This window comes from Pseudorca crassidens, chromosome 1, assembly GCF_039906515.1.
Source record: "Pseudorca crassidens isolate mPseCra1 chromosome 1, mPseCra1.hap1, whole genome shotgun sequence".
NCBI lineage: Eukaryota > Metazoa > Chordata > Mammalia > Artiodactyla > Delphinidae > Pseudorca > Pseudorca crassidens.
Genome location: NC_090296.1, coordinates 142,813,075 through 142,830,019, shown reverse-complemented (window position 1 = coordinate 142,830,019; position 16,945 = coordinate 142,813,075). Strand labels below are relative to the sequence as shown.

Sequence of the window (16,945 nt, the reverse complement as noted above, 5' to 3'; positions counted from 1 at the left end):
GTGTGGGGTTTGGGACTGAATTTTGTGTTGGTGGTTTTGCTTCTTTTTTTAGACCCACAGATATTTTTTATTCCGAGCTGTGCTCGGACTGTAGGCCACGGTGGCGGGGGCTGGGGGGAGGTGGGGGGGGTGGGGGGGGTTGGAGGCATGCTTCAGGGATGGCTGAGGCTGCTGAGTGGGGCCGGGAGGGGAGGGAGGGGAGTTGGAGTTGGGTGTGTCTTTTCTCTCTGTGCTGTGTTCCCAGCCCCGAGGACTTTGGAGGAGAGCTCTTGGGATGCACCCCCTCAAAAGAATCCTGTGCTATCCTATGGCAGTCTCCCCCCTTGTCTTTCCACCTGGTGGGCCTTGGTCTCTTCCGGGGCTGTTAATGCTGGGTTGAACTCTGCAGTCTGGTTTGGCCCTAGCGAACTAAGGGAAAGTTGTTCAAGGAGGGAGCGATCTGGGGCAGCTGCAGGGAGGTGTCTCTTAGTGAGAGATGAGGCTCCAAGGCTCCTGTTGCTGCCACGTCCTCCCCCATACAGACACTGTGTAGCTTCCATCTTCTTGGCTGTGTGTTCCTAGAACCTCAGAGTCCCTGATAGTCTGGAAGAAAGGGAGGGTGGGGAGGGATTGATGGGCAATTGGGAATGCAGAATGCAGTAGGGTTTCAGCTCAGGGCGCTGCGTCCTCATGGCCTAATGGAAGTACGCAATTCCTTTGCGGACAAGGAGACTGGTGTTGTCAGATTGCCCTTGTCTGAGTCTCTTCAGCCTCTGTGTAGGCCTTGGGGTCACACCCTCTTCACGTCCATCGTAAGCAGCTGTCTCCTGTAAGACTCCAAGATGAAGGGTACGGGGTTGGAGGAACAGAGGGGGTGGGCCTGCTTTCTCACTGCCCTTGCTGTGCTCTCTGTGTAGAGAGTCTGCATGTTGACTTACTAACCTCAGCAGGTGGAAGAAATAAAAAGTCTTTTTGGAGAGTGAAGGAGACAGAGAATGGGGCTGTGGAAATGGAAAGGGTACTCAGGGCTCTGGGATGAGCAGAGAAGGTGGATTCTTCTGTAGAGGGAGGACCGAGAAGACTCCCCCATGTCTCCGTTTCTCCATCTGCAAAATAAGAGGTGTGTTTGCTAATCTCTGGCCCCTTCTACATTCTGGAATTCTTAGACTCCAACAGCACCGACTCTCTGTGTCCCTTTTCTCAGGACCACTCTGGAATGCCAGGGCAGCCCTCTGCAGGCTTTGCATGGGTGGGGGCAGTTGCCTCAGAGGGCTCATTGGCCTGAGCACAGGTGGGTTCCAATAAGACTGTCCTCTCCTCCTTTGCAGTCACAACGATGCAGGAGCTGAAGTGCCCGAGGTTACTTTACGCCTACAAGGAGCATCTGGTCTCCTTCACCCTCCTAGACTTCCTACACAGGCAAAAGGCCCTGGTGAAGTGTTATTTACTTACTTATTTATTTTTAAGGAGCCTGAGGTAGTTAAATGGGTGTTGAAATGACATCCCATTAGCCAGTATGGCCACTCCAGTCTCCTTCAATCTCATCGCCCCCTACCAAACTCCACGGTTTAGAAGTCCATGTCTGAGCGACCGGGAAGGGGTGTAGCATTATGCAAGCTCCTTTGTAGCTGTGATAGATGCTCCAGGTTCCCCAGGCTGGTCTCCCTGCCATGCCATCCTCACCTGGTCCCCTCCAGGACTGGGTGTGAGTGACCTGCTGTTGGATGCCCACCTTGGAGTAGGGTGCCATGGCCAAGGGTCCTTCCAGTTCTTTACTTTGGATGTGAACCAGGTGCTGCCCTCTAATTATATCCCTGACCTCTGGGTGGATCTTGATTTAGTTAACAGACAAAATCTTGATGCTTCCTCCGCTCAGAAGACTGTGCACAAATCATCCCTGGAGAGAGGCTTCCCGCTGGAGGCAAAGGATCCTTGGTCCCTCGGGGTTCAGGTTGAACATGACTCTTTTTCTCTGGTGATGCTTACTTTGCAGACTACACCAGTGCATGTATTTTTGGTGCTAAATACTACAGAAATCAACACCAATGGGAGAGCAGACTGCAGGTTTCTGGGGTTGCACGAGACTCAACTCAGAAGCAAAAGGGGTCAGTCATGCCTGGAGAGTGCAGGATACATGGGAAGTTAGGTGGCAACATGGAGTGGTGGAAAGACCATCGAAATTCCTGGCTTTGCTCTAGTTACTCAGGTGGCATTGGCCAAGTCAGCTAACTTTTCAGATTATCAGATTTCTCATCTGAGACATTTAGAAGGTGGAAATAGATATCTTTAAGGTCCCTTTCAGTTAAAAAATATTATGTTCTGGTCTCACTTTTTTGTTTTTTTAAACTTACTTGTTAGAAATAAGAGAAAATAAAAGGTCGTTAACGATGGGGATGAGGGACAGTTATCAATGGTAAGAAATTGATTATAGAAGGCAAACAAGAAAGGCTCAGTGACTGTTAGATTTAAGGGCTGTTGGTGGAGGGAGGCCAGGCAGACAAGTCCAGGACCCGATTTTCATGCTCTTCAGGGAGGCTGCCATCCGGCCCCTTGACTGACTGTCAGCAGCCTGTCCTCCTCAACTGGCCATCCTACTCCATTCAACACCAACATACCCAAAGTTGACAGAAACTATTCCAAGATGTGGAGACGGGCCTGCCTACTGCCCAGACAGGCCACTGGCAATCTGCACTCTGGGTCAAAATCCAAGAGATTTTTACCTTCACCTGCTATTGTGAGGAGCTAGGATGTTGGAAAGAGGACAGCATTTTAAGGTGCAGACCATTCACTAAAGTTCTCCATTCAGGAGTGATGAGCGGCTTCTTTGCCGCACGTTTCCAAACCCAACAGCAGCAGTATTATTTTGACTCGAGGTACGGTTATTCCAATGGACAGTCTTGAGATCTGGGGTCTTTCTTGTGCTTTGCTCAGAGTCTGGAGCAGAGAAACATCTATAGATGTTTGTCCCATGAGCCCGTGTGTGTTGGCAGTCTAGACAGCTGCCCTCTAATGTCCCTGGGATGTCTATTGTCAACTTTGGGTGAGAGCCAGCCTGCTAGAATACTCCATGCCATTTGCCTGAGAGCCAAAAATGCTGCTGTAGCCACTATGTTTTTGGTTACTGGAGCACCAATATCTTCTTTGATACCATTTCTTTCTTTCTTTTTTTTTTGGCCAACACTTACTAGGTTTCAAAGGAAGATTCCAAGTTTTTGTATCATCATTAATATATCAATATAGGCTTCGGAACATGTTTTGGGATGCATAACATCACCGGGAATGTCATCATAAGGAGAGTATAGGCCTATATACATTGTATGCTTATATCTATATATTTAATTGGGATGGCTTCATTGAAGTTCCCCTTGGAGTCAGCAAATTGATTCCATCATTCTTCATCTCTTTGACCCTTACATTTCTCAGGGATGAGAAATCCAGAGATGGACTGGCCTAAGATATTCAGAAAGGTCCTGATGGGAAATCTGGCATCTTGTAAAGTTTCATCATTTGGTGCTCCCTGAATTAAATTATGCTGATGACAACATTCTGAGCATCTGAAAATCACTCTTCCTGGTTGATAGATCACACAAGAGCTAACCGTTTCTACCACATCACATCCCATTTCGGGGTTGCTATTGAAATCACCAGCACTGCAGGTGAAACCAGCGCCTAGGAGGGACGGGACAGAGAGAATGTGAGATGACGATCATTGTTTACTCTTTCTGAAAGGCATTGCTGACTGTGGGAGATGTGGTGAATATCTGAAGGCCTGCATTGGGTACTAGGACTTTTGCTGTGAACATAAGCTGTTTCACCCTAAGGTTCTGTGTCTTGGCTTTTGACAGTCTCTGTTTTCCTAGTGCATTCCTCCTAATCATAGTTCTGTTGACTGTCTAAACACATTCTGTACTTTGCAACAAGAGATCCTCTGGCCCAAGTCTTGGTATGCCAACATAGACACTTTTCTGTTTCACGAGGAGATCCAAGGGGATTGGGGGCCTCTCTCAAAGTACTTGGAATTCTTGGGCAAAATAAGAAAATCAGATTCCCCTTCATCTTTAACTGACCAAGTTCCAAATTTATAACAAGACCTGGTCTGATATTTGCAGTATGGATGGTGTCTTAAGCCAGTGAGCTGGGCTATTTCCCATCCTACAGAGGCAGGACAGTGAGCTCTATTAATTTTTCCGAATCACCAAGGTAAACGATGCTTTGTGTGCAGTGCCATGGCCCAAGCTTGTAGCTTGCAAGAGATACTTATGGCCAACAAATCTAGAAGTTTCTAATAGAAGATGTGTCAAGATAGTGTAGTTGGGGAAAGGCCTGTTGGATTCTCCTTCTGAGAAACGCCTTGTCACTCAAGTCTTGTTTTTCAGTTTAACATCTCACGAGAGAAGTTGGTTTCTTCTCTGTTTATACTGTGACAAATTTATGTATCCTTCCTGAACGTCCGAAGGTAGACTGAGAGCCTGGACAGCCACTAACCATGGTCTACTCTGACATTCTTATGGATGCAACATCTCTAAAGCCCAGTGAGAAATATGAGTGCCTAAGCTAAGTCTGGTAGCTTTTCCTTCTTTTAAGAAGAGTACATGGGGGCTTCCCTGGTGGCGCAGTGGTTGAGAGTCTGCCTGCCAATGCAGGGGACACGGGTTCGTGCCCCGGTCCGGGAAGATCTCACATGCCGCGGAGCAGCTGGGCCCGTGAGCCATGGCCGCTGAGCCTGCGCGTCCAGAGCCTGTGCTCCGCAACAGGAGAGGCCACAACAGTAAGAGGCCTGCATACCGCAAAAAAAAAAAAAAAAAGAGTACATAGGAGTCATAAAAACAAATTTTGTAATATGTTAACAGGTAGGACATACTCAAATGAATAGCTTCCTGACATCTTTTGTTTTCTCTTGGAGAAGAGTTTATGTTCCATCTCCATTTAACAGCTTCCCGACATTACTTGATGCCTCTGAGCTCACGTTCGGAGTGAATAAATAAACCTGGTCCAGATGATTTGATGACTGCTTTCCACAGTAGAGAAGTAAATCTCAGTAAAGAAGCTTGTCTTTCATTTCTGTCCTTTTTTTCCTTTTTCTTTCGACTCCTATCCTCCTGCTTCCATAGGACTGACAATCCAGTTTCTTAAACTTCATGAAGGTCTTGATACGAGGTGAATCCCGGGACCACAAACAGTTGGACTTCAAACGGAGAAAATTGGCACTGAATGATTCGGCACACAAAGCAGGAAACTTTCATTTCCTGCAGGCAGGATGGAAATGACTGTTATATTAAGACTTCTGAAGGAGCCCTGCCCTGGAGTAATTTCAGTGCTGTCAGACAACGTTGACATCTAGATTAACCTTTGTGCAGTGAAGTTTACTGCAGAGCTCATTGAGATGCATGCGGTGGATCTCTGCAAATCGCATCTGGAATCCCATCAGCCACACCCCCTGCCTTCACTCCGCACCCACTCTTCTCTGCATCTGGGCTCTGACCCCAGGAGAAGGAGTTTTGACCTCTCTCTGACCACGGTGCTGAACCAGGCTTTGTACTCAGAGTGACGTGTTTGTCATCGTATTGGTTTTCCCCCGAGGGGACTACAAATCAAGGCACGAAAGCCACTCTACTGATGACAAACAGCTTTGCCGTGTACCTTTATGCTGCACAACGTGAAATGGTTTATAAAGAGTTAGCGTGCCCCGTGTCCGTGAGCCCTGCTCTGGGCTTTCCGGTCCTCCAGCGTTTCCAGGTTCAGATGTAACAGGTCCTGACTGCAGCCCGGTGGTCAGGTGGGGACAGTGGGTTCTGATGGACAAAGGGCTTGCCCTATGTCTGAGTAGAAGTTTCCTATGGTCCTAACAAAAGAGACAGCCCAGCTCCTTTTTCCCCTTGTTGTTACAAAGAATGCAGCTGTCCCCTAAGCTCCAGCTTGCCAGCTCTCTCCTTATGGGGTGGTGGGCTCCAGAATGATCCAGACCCCTTCTAATTCACACTATGGAACCACACAGAGGTGCAGCGACTGGCAGAAACCTCAAAGCTGAAATCACAACTTCTCTACAAACTGGGGCCATTCATCACATCAAAAAGTCTTGAGAAAAGTCCTTTAGCTTAGATGCATCCACCACAAATTTCCCTGGGGTGTTACTGATGTCTGTTTCTCCCTGAAATTGTTTTTCCTACTTTGCCTCTTGTCTTTAATATGAGTAACAAGAATCTCCTTGTATTCTCTTAGATATTACTTCAGGAGAAATGAAAGTTGCCAGTCAAGGACATTGTGTTTATTGACTGGAAAAATGGATTTCTGGGCCAAGTGATGTCACAACCATAAAGAGGCAAACCTGATAACTTTATTTAAAAGCAGTTATCAGTGTTGTATTTTGTGCTGGGTGCTCAAGCTCACATAGGACAAACTACATTCATCTTTCTATTTTATTACTTAGATTATACTTGTTTGCATGCACACACATACACACACAAATGCCTCTACACTCCCCGAAGGTCCCAAAAGGTCCAACAAGCAGTGTGCCCCATTTGTGTTTCTCCCACCCATCTCCACGCGTATGGATGTGCAGACAAGTGTGCACCAAGCTGTGGTTTCTAGAGCTTACTATGGCTCACCTTTTCTGATCAGCACACAGTCTTTGACTTTCTACCTTTTTGCACTTTTTGATCATTTATGAAATTAGGGCCTTTTCAAGGGCAACTAAATCCTGAGTTTTCAGAGCCTTCATATTTAAAGGCTGGACTTGTTTTCTCAGAAACACAAAACCAAACTGAACCTTGATGCAGATTTTACTTACTTAATTTTTCGGGGTGGGGGAGAAGCACTGATTTGGGACCTGTAGTACATATTAAGTATAAATATAAATGTAAGTTGGTTCAAGCAGATTACTGAACCTATCCTGGGGCTGAAACAATGAGATATCAAACACAAACATTCAAATAGAATGGGAACATGAAGGGGAAGGGTTAGACTTTCCTTGGGAAAGTTCAACGTCCCAGAGGACAAGAACAGAGCACCGGGCAGGAAGTCAGCTGGCTTCACTGGGTGTCGCTTGAGTGACTGTGCCCAAGTCACTTCAGTTCTCTGGGCCAATGTGCAAGAGTCCTTAGTCTACAGTGGGCAGCTGGCAGCAACTTGCAGACCTGGGGCCTTCTTTGTTGGCAGTGATGGGGCAGATCAATCTATGTCTCATCTGTTGTTCAGATCAGTTCTGAGTGAAGGATAGCTTCTCCAGGTCTCACCTAGAACAAGTTTGCAAACGTCCCCACCCTGAAGTCGGCCCCACTTTCATCTTGTGTTCAGTTCATCTCTTGCAGCTCTTCTTTGAAAGCTCTTGAAACTCTGAACGCTTACCATCCATCCACCATCCCTTACACGCCCCCTCTAGATTTTTGTCATTGGCATTTTCCTCTTTGAATCGCCATCGAGCACAGAGGGCCAGAAACGCCTTTACAAAAATCAAAGTGGAAAGAAGATGTTCTACCCATTTGGCCCTGTCACTGAAAAGGCAATGATGGTAGATTTTGTTTTCAGGCCTGGAATCCTGAACGTTTTGTAGCAAAATGGCATCTCCTGCTGTGTTTATCTCCGTATTATCCATTGTTGCTTTCATGAGTTTCTGTAGATTTAAATGTAATTTTTTTTTAAGTAGGACTCTATGAAGCTTCCTTGATAAATTGGCTAGAGAAACCAATCTTGAAGGAAAGCAACCAAAGCGATAATGATCCTGAAGCAGTATCACGTGTATTATGGGGCCAGCATTTTGTATATGGGGAAATAAACTTAAGATGGAAAAAAATAACCGCTGGAGTGAAGACCAAATGCCAAATCACATTTCCAGTAGCCTTGAGCACTAACAAATAGGTGTGATTGAGATTCCCACGAGAAACACATCTGATTGGAAATGAAACCCCTGACAATACATCCTGAGGCCAGATAGCCAAGGTTACAACAGTGATGTCATTTACAGCCACTTAAAAAAATCCCAGCTGTTTGTGACACCAACCACTATTTGCAATGGTGACTAGTTGGTATGTTGAATCTTTCAAATGTGATTTCCTGTAGATCTCCAAGAAATGATCAGGTGTGATGCAACTGACTAAATGCTGTGCATGCTTCCTTTTTTTTTTTTTTAATTTCTTACTCCAGAGAGAAATCAGAATAACACTGAGTAACTGAAATCCCAAGAAATTCACAAATCTTTTGCTCAAGTTCAGACTATCTCAGCTTCCCTTTTCTCTTTTTACCTGGGGCTCAATTTTTGTTTTTCTTAGATAGAAAAGCAACACTTTTGCTCTGAAACTCTGTCCCAGTGATTTTCCCCCTGCAGCTGTCCAGCAGACAGAAAGCATTCTAGCTTTCTTTGAAATGAGAGTCCAAACTGGGTTATGACTAGGATTTTAAATTATGATGTGAGATTGGAGAAGTCAAGCTGGTTCAGGGTGATGTTCCATAATTCATTCTGATAATCCCAAGGAGATGACCGCCCTCACAGCACTGTTTAAGGCCTTCCTTGAACAAGCCATTTCCCTATGTAACTTCTTAGGGACAAGACTTGATTATTTAAGGATTTCAGAGGTATCATATGAGAAATAACTCACCGGATATGGAAAATTTGATTTAATATATTAACAGGAGCAACAAGAACTTGTTTTAATGCTTTTTTTCTTCCCTCTCTCTGAGAATTTAGCCTTTCTTGAGACCATTGGGCTATTTCCTTTCCAAGGCTGGAAAAGACTGATTATAGTTCATGTCTACAGCAAAGGCTCCCCCAAGCCCATTGCAGTTGGAAGCAGCCCAAAACAATGCATGTTAATCTTTTGTTACCCTACAGAATCAAGGACTTTTCTTGGTCATTTATGTGGGCCAAGGCAGGTGAGTTCAAGGGTATGTCAAAATAAAATGAAAAGAAAGCAAGTTGGGACAAGAAATTCTGTTTGAATTTGAGAGAAAACAGTAGCCCTGCTCTCTCTGGCAAAGATTTGTGTACTGTTAAGGGAAGAATCACGTTCGTTTCTCAAGTAGGTTTTACTTTCTGAGATTTCCTGTGTGTGTGTGTGTGTGTGTGTGTGTGTGTGTGTGTGTGTGTGTGTGTGTGTTGGCTGGGAGGGGAGCTGGGAACATTAGGAAGTAGTTGTTTACAAGTTTAGATTTTCTCTTGAGCATAGTAAAAGTTCTGCTCAGTTTCTCAGAATGTGACAATGAAATTAGAGGTGGAGACGAATTCAGAGACCCATGTTTCAGTATATGGTAAATTTTTACCCAAATACTTCTTTCAGAAACATTTAGTCCTAGCAAACCAAATCAATCCTATGTCTGCAAAGGTATCAGGAAAAGGAATCAGTCAGTAAGCATTTTCTGTAGACCTCAATGCTGCATCCACTTATAGGCTTCTTTTCTAAGAGTTTGGGGTCCTTGACTCATATGAGAGAATATACCAGTAGGTCCTGAATGGGGAGGCGGTTTGGATGAGCTACCCCACTGGTATTATGACAATGCATTAACTCTGTCCTACAGGAAAACTAGGGTCACTTTAGGGCTGCTTTCATTTGGAATGGCATAAGAAAAGAGGCTTTTAAAACACGTTTTGAGTACTGTCACCCAAAGTCAGCCTCTGTTGAAAGAGTTTTCAGTTTGATAGGCAGAATTTCTCACTTCTCCCATCTGTCAGTGATTTTGGGGTATCTGTTTTCAGCACCAGGGACAGCAAACACCTCCCTCAATTGAACCAATGACTGCTAGCCTGATTGAACTGCCAGTCAAGAAAGGGTGGGGTTTTTCTTTTACTTCCATCCTTTGGGACCTCAAGCTGGAAGACTTTATTCTTAAGTTCAGGTGCCTACACCTTTTATTAATTTCCAAGCCTGTTTGTGTCACGTTCTCAATCTGCTAACAAATAATGGGTGTTGGACTAATGTGCCCAGGTCTTTTGGCTCAAAGCAGTGGAAAGAAAGACACTTAGACATCAGTGGAGGACACACTTTGGCACAGGGACCCACTGCAATAAGTCTTCGCAAGGCACCATGGACTTGTGAACTCCCAAATGGAGGATAGTTTATTGGCAATCACTTTGAAAAAAAATTTTCTGCACATTTCCCACAAAGTACAAGTCTATGTTTTACTCCATGTGCATTTGGAGGCAGTATTTCACAGGAGTTGAGCAGGAGCTATGAGCTCTGGGGACAGAAAAGGGCCCAGTGATGCTGTTGTTAGCATTTTGAAGACTCAGAGTGGGGCACAGCTTTGAATGCCAGCAGTCACCCTTCAATCCTGAATGCTGTTCAGCAGCTAACTTAGCCTTAAACAATCATAGTAAAAATGCCAATGGCTCCTTAAGGCCTCGGTCAGGCTAGACTGAAGGGTTGCACTGAGAAAATGCACAGCAGAAGCACATTTTGTCTCTTTGCTTTGTGATGGGACAGTTGTCAAACAGCACAATCATACATAGACGTCATTTTAGAGACAACATTGCTTTCTCTTAACTAACTGGCAGCATTTGCCTCACTCATGTCAGGATGGACACTGTACTGGGAAGGCGAGAGAGTCACTGAGGATTTCACCTTAAATGCTGTCTTCTATTTCACAGATGTTAGATAAATTCCACTTCACTTGCCTCTGAACCATCCAGTCCAAGGCTTTGAACACTCCACCATACTCTCTCCTCCACTTTCTCCCCCTCTCTTCAGTGTTGCTTAGCATGATTCATAACACTTAGTAGTGTAAAACTATAAAGGATTTTTTCTAAGGTTAGGTGAGGTGGTAGAACCAGAGCCAGATCTCAGAGGAGCGAGTTCAATGGAGCTGTGAGTTGGAACTTTGGAATGGGTCTGAGGAAAAAAATCCATCCTTTCCCTGCATTCCTTGTCTTCTTGAAGGCATCTCATTCCAGTGCTCACACTTGCCATGCAAAAAAGGCCATGGCCAGAGTTTCTCTTGATTATTTATGTGAGGATGGTGGGAGAGCAGGGTCAAAAATTCTCTACTGGAGTCCTTTAGAATAGAGGAGCTTTGTTTTATATTGAAATCAAAGAGCAACCCTAGCTTAGAAAGAATATGCACATGAATGACCAACCGCTGTAATAGAGTTTAATAAAACAAATTCTTTTCCCTTAAAACAGAGAGGAAGGAGTTGTAGATGGACTGGTAGGAAACAAATGATCCATTGGTCAGGGAGGAAGGTGGTCTGAGATGGAGATACAGAAGTAGTCAGCTTTACAAATGGAGGTATGCCCAGGGCAGCCTCAGGAGAGAACAGGCCAGAGAAAAAAATCCTATAGAGGTTCTCAGTACTTTTTCTGCAAAATTCCTAAAATTTCCAAGGGCACTTCTAGCCCTCTGCCTCCTTAGAGGCGAGCTCAGTGCTACTTCTGGGTTCTTAAGGCAAATGCCCTACAAACACCAAAGTCTTGTATTTTCCACTCTCAGCCGACACGGGCTGTCCAGAGTGGGATTTGCTCCCCTTCCCTATGTGAAAGGGACTTGTTTTCAGTAGAAGTGTCCTTTAACTATCCAGCTAAAGCTGGAGGTAATTTTTTGCATGAATGGCTTTTTACAGCTAGGTCTAAAGCAGAACAAAACTTGTATTAAACTAAGTGCTACTTTACATATCTTATTTCAAGGGAAATGAAGGATTTATTGCGTGTAAATGATGTACACTGATTTGTTTCCTACTGGACATTACATGTCCCTTTATCTTTAGGCTGAGGTTGGGCAGCAAACTTTCAATATCTGGAAAATCAGCTGGTACCTACTTCAGTGCACTAGTTGAAGGAATTTTGCAAATGAAGTTTAGGTGCTCTTGTAACTGATTTCCACCCCCTCCCTAAGCTTTCTGTATTAAATATATGTAAAGTGATTATATCTTGTCTGATTCCGTGGGTTTGTGTGTGTTTCCCAATGTTTGTGTAAAGATAGTAGCCATCTGAAGGGTTCGATGGATTACGGCAACTGCTGAGCAATGCTGTCTATGGCGTGTGGACGTATGATCCATCTAGGCACTTGTTCTGAGGCCAAGTTAATCTTACAGAGTTTAGAAAAGAAACTATGTAGCGTGGCTTGGGAAAAGTTTAATGAAGGATATAATATTGCCAACTCACCATTCATTGGTGGAGGCCTTGGCAGCAGCCGAGTTGAGGTGTGCTCAACTGGATTTTACATCATTTATTTTAATCTCAATTGATTGTTCCTCAGGTCTATTTTATGACTTAAAAATATTCCTCCACAATGCTTGTTTCTTTTTTTTCCCAGGCCACTGGAAATTGCTGATCATTCTTGCTTCTCATCATTTGGATCCCAAAGTCGTTGACTTAAAATGGGTGGCTGAGGTTTTAGTGAAACTGGGTTTTACTCATAGTGCCCCTTCCTTGAGGTACTATTTCTTCCATTCTTTTCCTTTCTAACAAATACATCCATTGGCCATGCTAAGTTTATTTGCATCCTGGCAAGTCTTGGAGAGTCAGTTTAGTTAAAGTGATGATTGTATTTTATTTGCCTTTGGAGAAGAGGCTTATCATCGAAGTAAAGTTCTTATGTAAAGGTGTGTTTTATGCAAAAAAAAAAAATCCACAAAAACAGATTCTAAATTTGGTAAGATGGCCCCAGAGTAGGGGGATGTATTCTCAGTTAATATTAAGGGATGTGTTGAAAAGGCAAGTGCCCTCCCTTTCTCTATTCCCCAGCCCACCCTTCCTTCCTCCCTAACCTCAAAAGAAAACAGAAAATTATTTTTTTAAATTGTATTAATAATTTATGTTTAATACAAAAGGATGATTTAATGGTATCACCAAAGGTCATTCTCCCATTGTGCATGTCCTTCACTCTTGGCCCTGTACCCATCACCCTGTTCTTCACCCTCACGCTTCCATCCCAAGGCAACATGTCTTCATTGGAATCTATCAGTGTTGCAGTTCAATGTGGGGACGGAGGTTTAACACCATGACACTAATGGAAACCAACCATTCTTCACTTTCAAATGGTTAATTACTCCAAGAAGGCAAACCCTTTTCTTGGTTTTTGCTTAAAAACATTTTATACATATATATGTATATATGTGTGTGTATGTATGGACATATGTATGTATATGCACATGTACATGTATATATGTATATATCCATCTCCAATATAAATATAGCATATGTGAGAGTTGTAAATACTCCTTGGTCATACTTCTGTTTTCCTCATGCTATCATATCTTCTGTGTTATGTTAACAACTCCATTTATTGACTGATGAAATCGTGTGTAGACCTGTATCCTCCTGACATAGTTTATGTAGGGTATCTTCTCAAATAAAGTATAAAACATCAATGTCCTTGTTTTATTTGTATTCATTATTCAGTAGGGAAGTGTGTTGAATTTAAAGGTAGGTTGAAGTTTGGGAAAGTCCAAATGTGTGCAAAGATTGTGGGATTCAATATCATCTTGAGAGCTGGGACCCTGTTTTGCTGAAGGTCAAATAGCTTGCACAATGCTTAAGGTAGACCCTAAGTTGGATATTGGGTTGAGATGAATGTTTCAAGAAGGACGTACATATATTTATAATTTGAGGCAGGGCACAAGGAAAGGATTGACGACCTCCAGCTCTATGTCATGATGTCCTGTCATTCCACATATGTTGTTACTCAACTTCTTAGTTACAATAATTTTATTTCCTAAGATGGGATAAAATATATTCCCTCGGATTTTTTTTTCCCCCAAAGATTTTATGATTCTTTGGCATAATTACATTAAATCTCGTTTCTAGTCTCTCTTTCTCTCTCCTTCCCCTCCCTCCCTCTCTCTCTCTCTCTACTTCCCAATTTCCCTTCCTTTCCTTTTTTTCTTCGTTACAATATATAATGTGTTTCCTTTAATGAGGAAGACTTATTTCCATTAATTTATTTCAAAAACATCAGTGGATTGTCGGGGAGAGACAGGGAGGCACAGGCTGTAATGTCACTCATGAGGGTTCACCAGAGGTGTAGGAAGCTTTAAGGCAGGGTTCCCTGCCTCGTCCCTATTGACATTTTGGACCACAGAATTCTTGGTTGTGGGGTTTGTCATGTGCATTTTCTGATGTTTACCAGCATTTTCATTAGAGCATTAGTACTCCTCCTCTGTCCCCCTCCCAGGTATGTCTACCAGAAATGTCTCCAAACATAGCCAAATGTCCCCTGGGGACGGGGAGGGTGCAAAATTGCCCTGGTTGAGAACCATTGGTATAAGGGTTTAGACATTACCATGCAATGTCACACAGTATTAAAAGAGGAATTTCATTCAGGAAAATCAAGAGCTCCAGGTCGTGCGTGCCCCAGCCCTTTCTAGACCAGCGGCTTGTCTGTACCACGTGGTTAACTTGTCTCCTTCCTCTAAGCGCATCTCCCTTCAAAGCCTGTAGCTAAGGATTAAGTTACAACACCATGTTTGGGTTTCAGACAGCAATGGAAATATCTTCCTCATCTCCATATATCAAACACGTTGTTATCACTAGAATACCTGCTCACACCACCTTAAAAAAAGTGTAATTCGTAAAGCTCTGAGTGGGAAGAAACCCAAATAGGCTTTTTGAAGGTTCTATCCCAGTGAAGGAAGTTAGCATACCTAAAGCGCAAAAGACTTTTGTTCTTCAATTGTCCCTTGTAATAAATTACATTTTTCACCGGCCCTTGCCTCCTGGCCACATAAAACTATAAGTTCATGGGAATTCCCTGGCAGTCCAGTAGCTGAGACTCCAGCACTTCCACTACAGGGGGCATAGGTTCAATTTCTGGTCGGGGAACTAAGATCCAGCATGCCACGCAGAACAGCCAAAAATAAAAAATATATATATATAAACTAAAATGCCATTAGAGTTAAAAAAAAATTACAAGTTCATAATTAGGCCCCTTGCAGGCATGGGACAAAAGTCCTCAGTGTATAAACTCTTTTTGATGAGTAGGTGGAACATGCATTAAGTCTTTCCAGACAAGGGCTAATGTTCTCTGTGCAGTGATATGTATATAGTACGTACTTAATAGACATTCGTTGCGTTGAACTGGATTTCTCATTCTCCAAGGCCCAGATCATTTGTACTGAATTCAAAGTGCTACCACTGTGCCTCATGAGCCTCACATGTGAAAATTCTCAGGATCCAGAATTCTGAACCACCTGACAACATGGAAGTTATGAGTAAATCTCTCTCTTCCCCAGCATGTGGCTGCCTTTACATTAGTGTCTTCCTGGGCTGCCTGAAGGCAAAAGTAATGTTTCTCAAAGTAGGAGTTTTAAATGCTCTCTGAAGTCCGGGCCTGGTGGCTTGGCCTATTTATTGCCTAGTCCAGTGATGGCAAATCATGGAAATGCAGTGAGAGACAACGGGTCCCACGCCACATACATGAAACCCCCACCCTCACCCTTCTGCAGGGGACTACTCCTTCCTACTCCACACAAAGTCCAGGGAGGCCCTGGGGTCTTGCACCTGCACTTCAGAGGGTCCTCACATCCTTCTGACCCATTATTTGGCATTTATTTTGAAAGACAGTTCAAGGACTGGATAAGGTTACAGACTCCTAGGTCTGGAAGGTCCTTGATTAATAATCTCATTCAACTACTTGCCCGAAGCCAGGGTTCTCAGGTAAACAAAAACTGAAACAAACTATTGATAGCATCTTCCAATGCCTGAAGGCATGGTCGATACTATTATCTTATAAAGACAACATGCCCCTAAAAAACCGTCAACCCAATGGTGACAAGAAGAAGCAGTGGTCTAACAGGGAAACTTCAGAAATAGCAGCTGGCCATCCCTGAACCTGAACCTGGAGACTGCCTATCATGGCATCGATCACAGACATGCCAGGAAGGTACTCATTAGACACAAGGTAGATTTATCAGACCTGATGTCCTAGGTGAGGGGGTAATTTTTTGGCATAGGTCATGAACATACATATGAGGGAGCTCCCAGGAATTCTACTTGAACTTCTCAGAACCCATTCCTCTAATGTTTCAGGGAATGGAGGGGCACTTTGCCCTGAGCCATGCACTATTCCTTGTTCCTGTTGGGATGCTCAATGTTACTTAGCTATTAACTAGGGAGATGTTCTATTTTAGCCTCTCTTTTCCCCCCATTTCCAAGGTTTGCAATGTTCTCAACTATTCAAATCATCAGTATAGGGCTCAGCAGAGGGTCTAATTACTGCCCTGCCTGCCACTTGCTGATGAGCTGCAAGGGCCAGGGAATGGCTTTAAAGCAGTTAGGTAGAGAAGAGCAGCTTCTTTGGAAAGTTCTCTGGGAGTTTGGGTCTTATAAGGGAAATCTGGATGGTATAACGTGGGAGAGTCCATCTTCTGACTACAGATCATGGCCAGATACCCATGCCTTAGAGGAAAGCACAGTACTTGTATTACATCAGCCAATCTCTATGAGTGTCTTAATCATAGTCCTTTCTCCTCAGACTTTTGAAAACATTCTTAAGTAGTAGCTCAAGTAGTCTTAGCAGACAAATCCTCAACTATAAGGGAGAGAGGCCGTGGAAGAGAAAAGGTGCCAAGACATGGTCATGGACATTCATATTTAAGCCATATGTCACTATTTGCCCAGCAAGCTGTCTGCAAGAGCCCTGAATGAGTTAATTCTTTTAACTAGGACATATGTTAATATTTCTATTGTATAGATGTGCTAATCAAGCCTCAGAGGTTTAGATAACTTGTCCAAGGATGCCCAGTTACTTGAGGCAGAGGTAGGGTTTGAAACCAGCAGTTGGGTTTAGTACACATCGTCTTAATCACCACCCTATCCTTCCTATCACATGGATTGAAGCTGCTGTCCAAGACCACAATGGAGGGTTGTAATCAAAGAGCAAACAAATAAACAAAAACAATGGGGAAAAAGCAGTTTAGAATATATCACTTTCAGGATAGTCTTTCATTCATTTATTGATGTAATAAATTTAGGAGCAGTCTTCTATGAGAGGTACTATAATGTGCCAAAGCCTCAAGATGTAAAGGAGATTTAAGACTCTCTCC

At 43.6% G+C, this 16,945-nt stretch overlaps 1 protein-coding gene across 4 annotated transcripts in view; it reads left to right on the top strand.

Annotated features, from left to right (window-relative positions):
* The window catches only part of NTRK3 (neurotrophic receptor tyrosine kinase 3), a 385,061-nt gene extending 371,788 nt beyond the window's left edge, over positions 1 to 13,273 (top strand). For all 4 annotated transcript variants that reach the window (XM_067696136.1, XM_067696126.1, XM_067696132.1 and 1 more), the window contains one exon: positions 12,217 to 13,273. The gene's annotated coding sequence lies outside the window, so the exon portion shown is untranslated. The remainder of the gene's footprint in view (positions 1 to 12,216) is intronic.
* Positions 13,274 to 16,945: the final 3,672 nt, after the last annotated feature.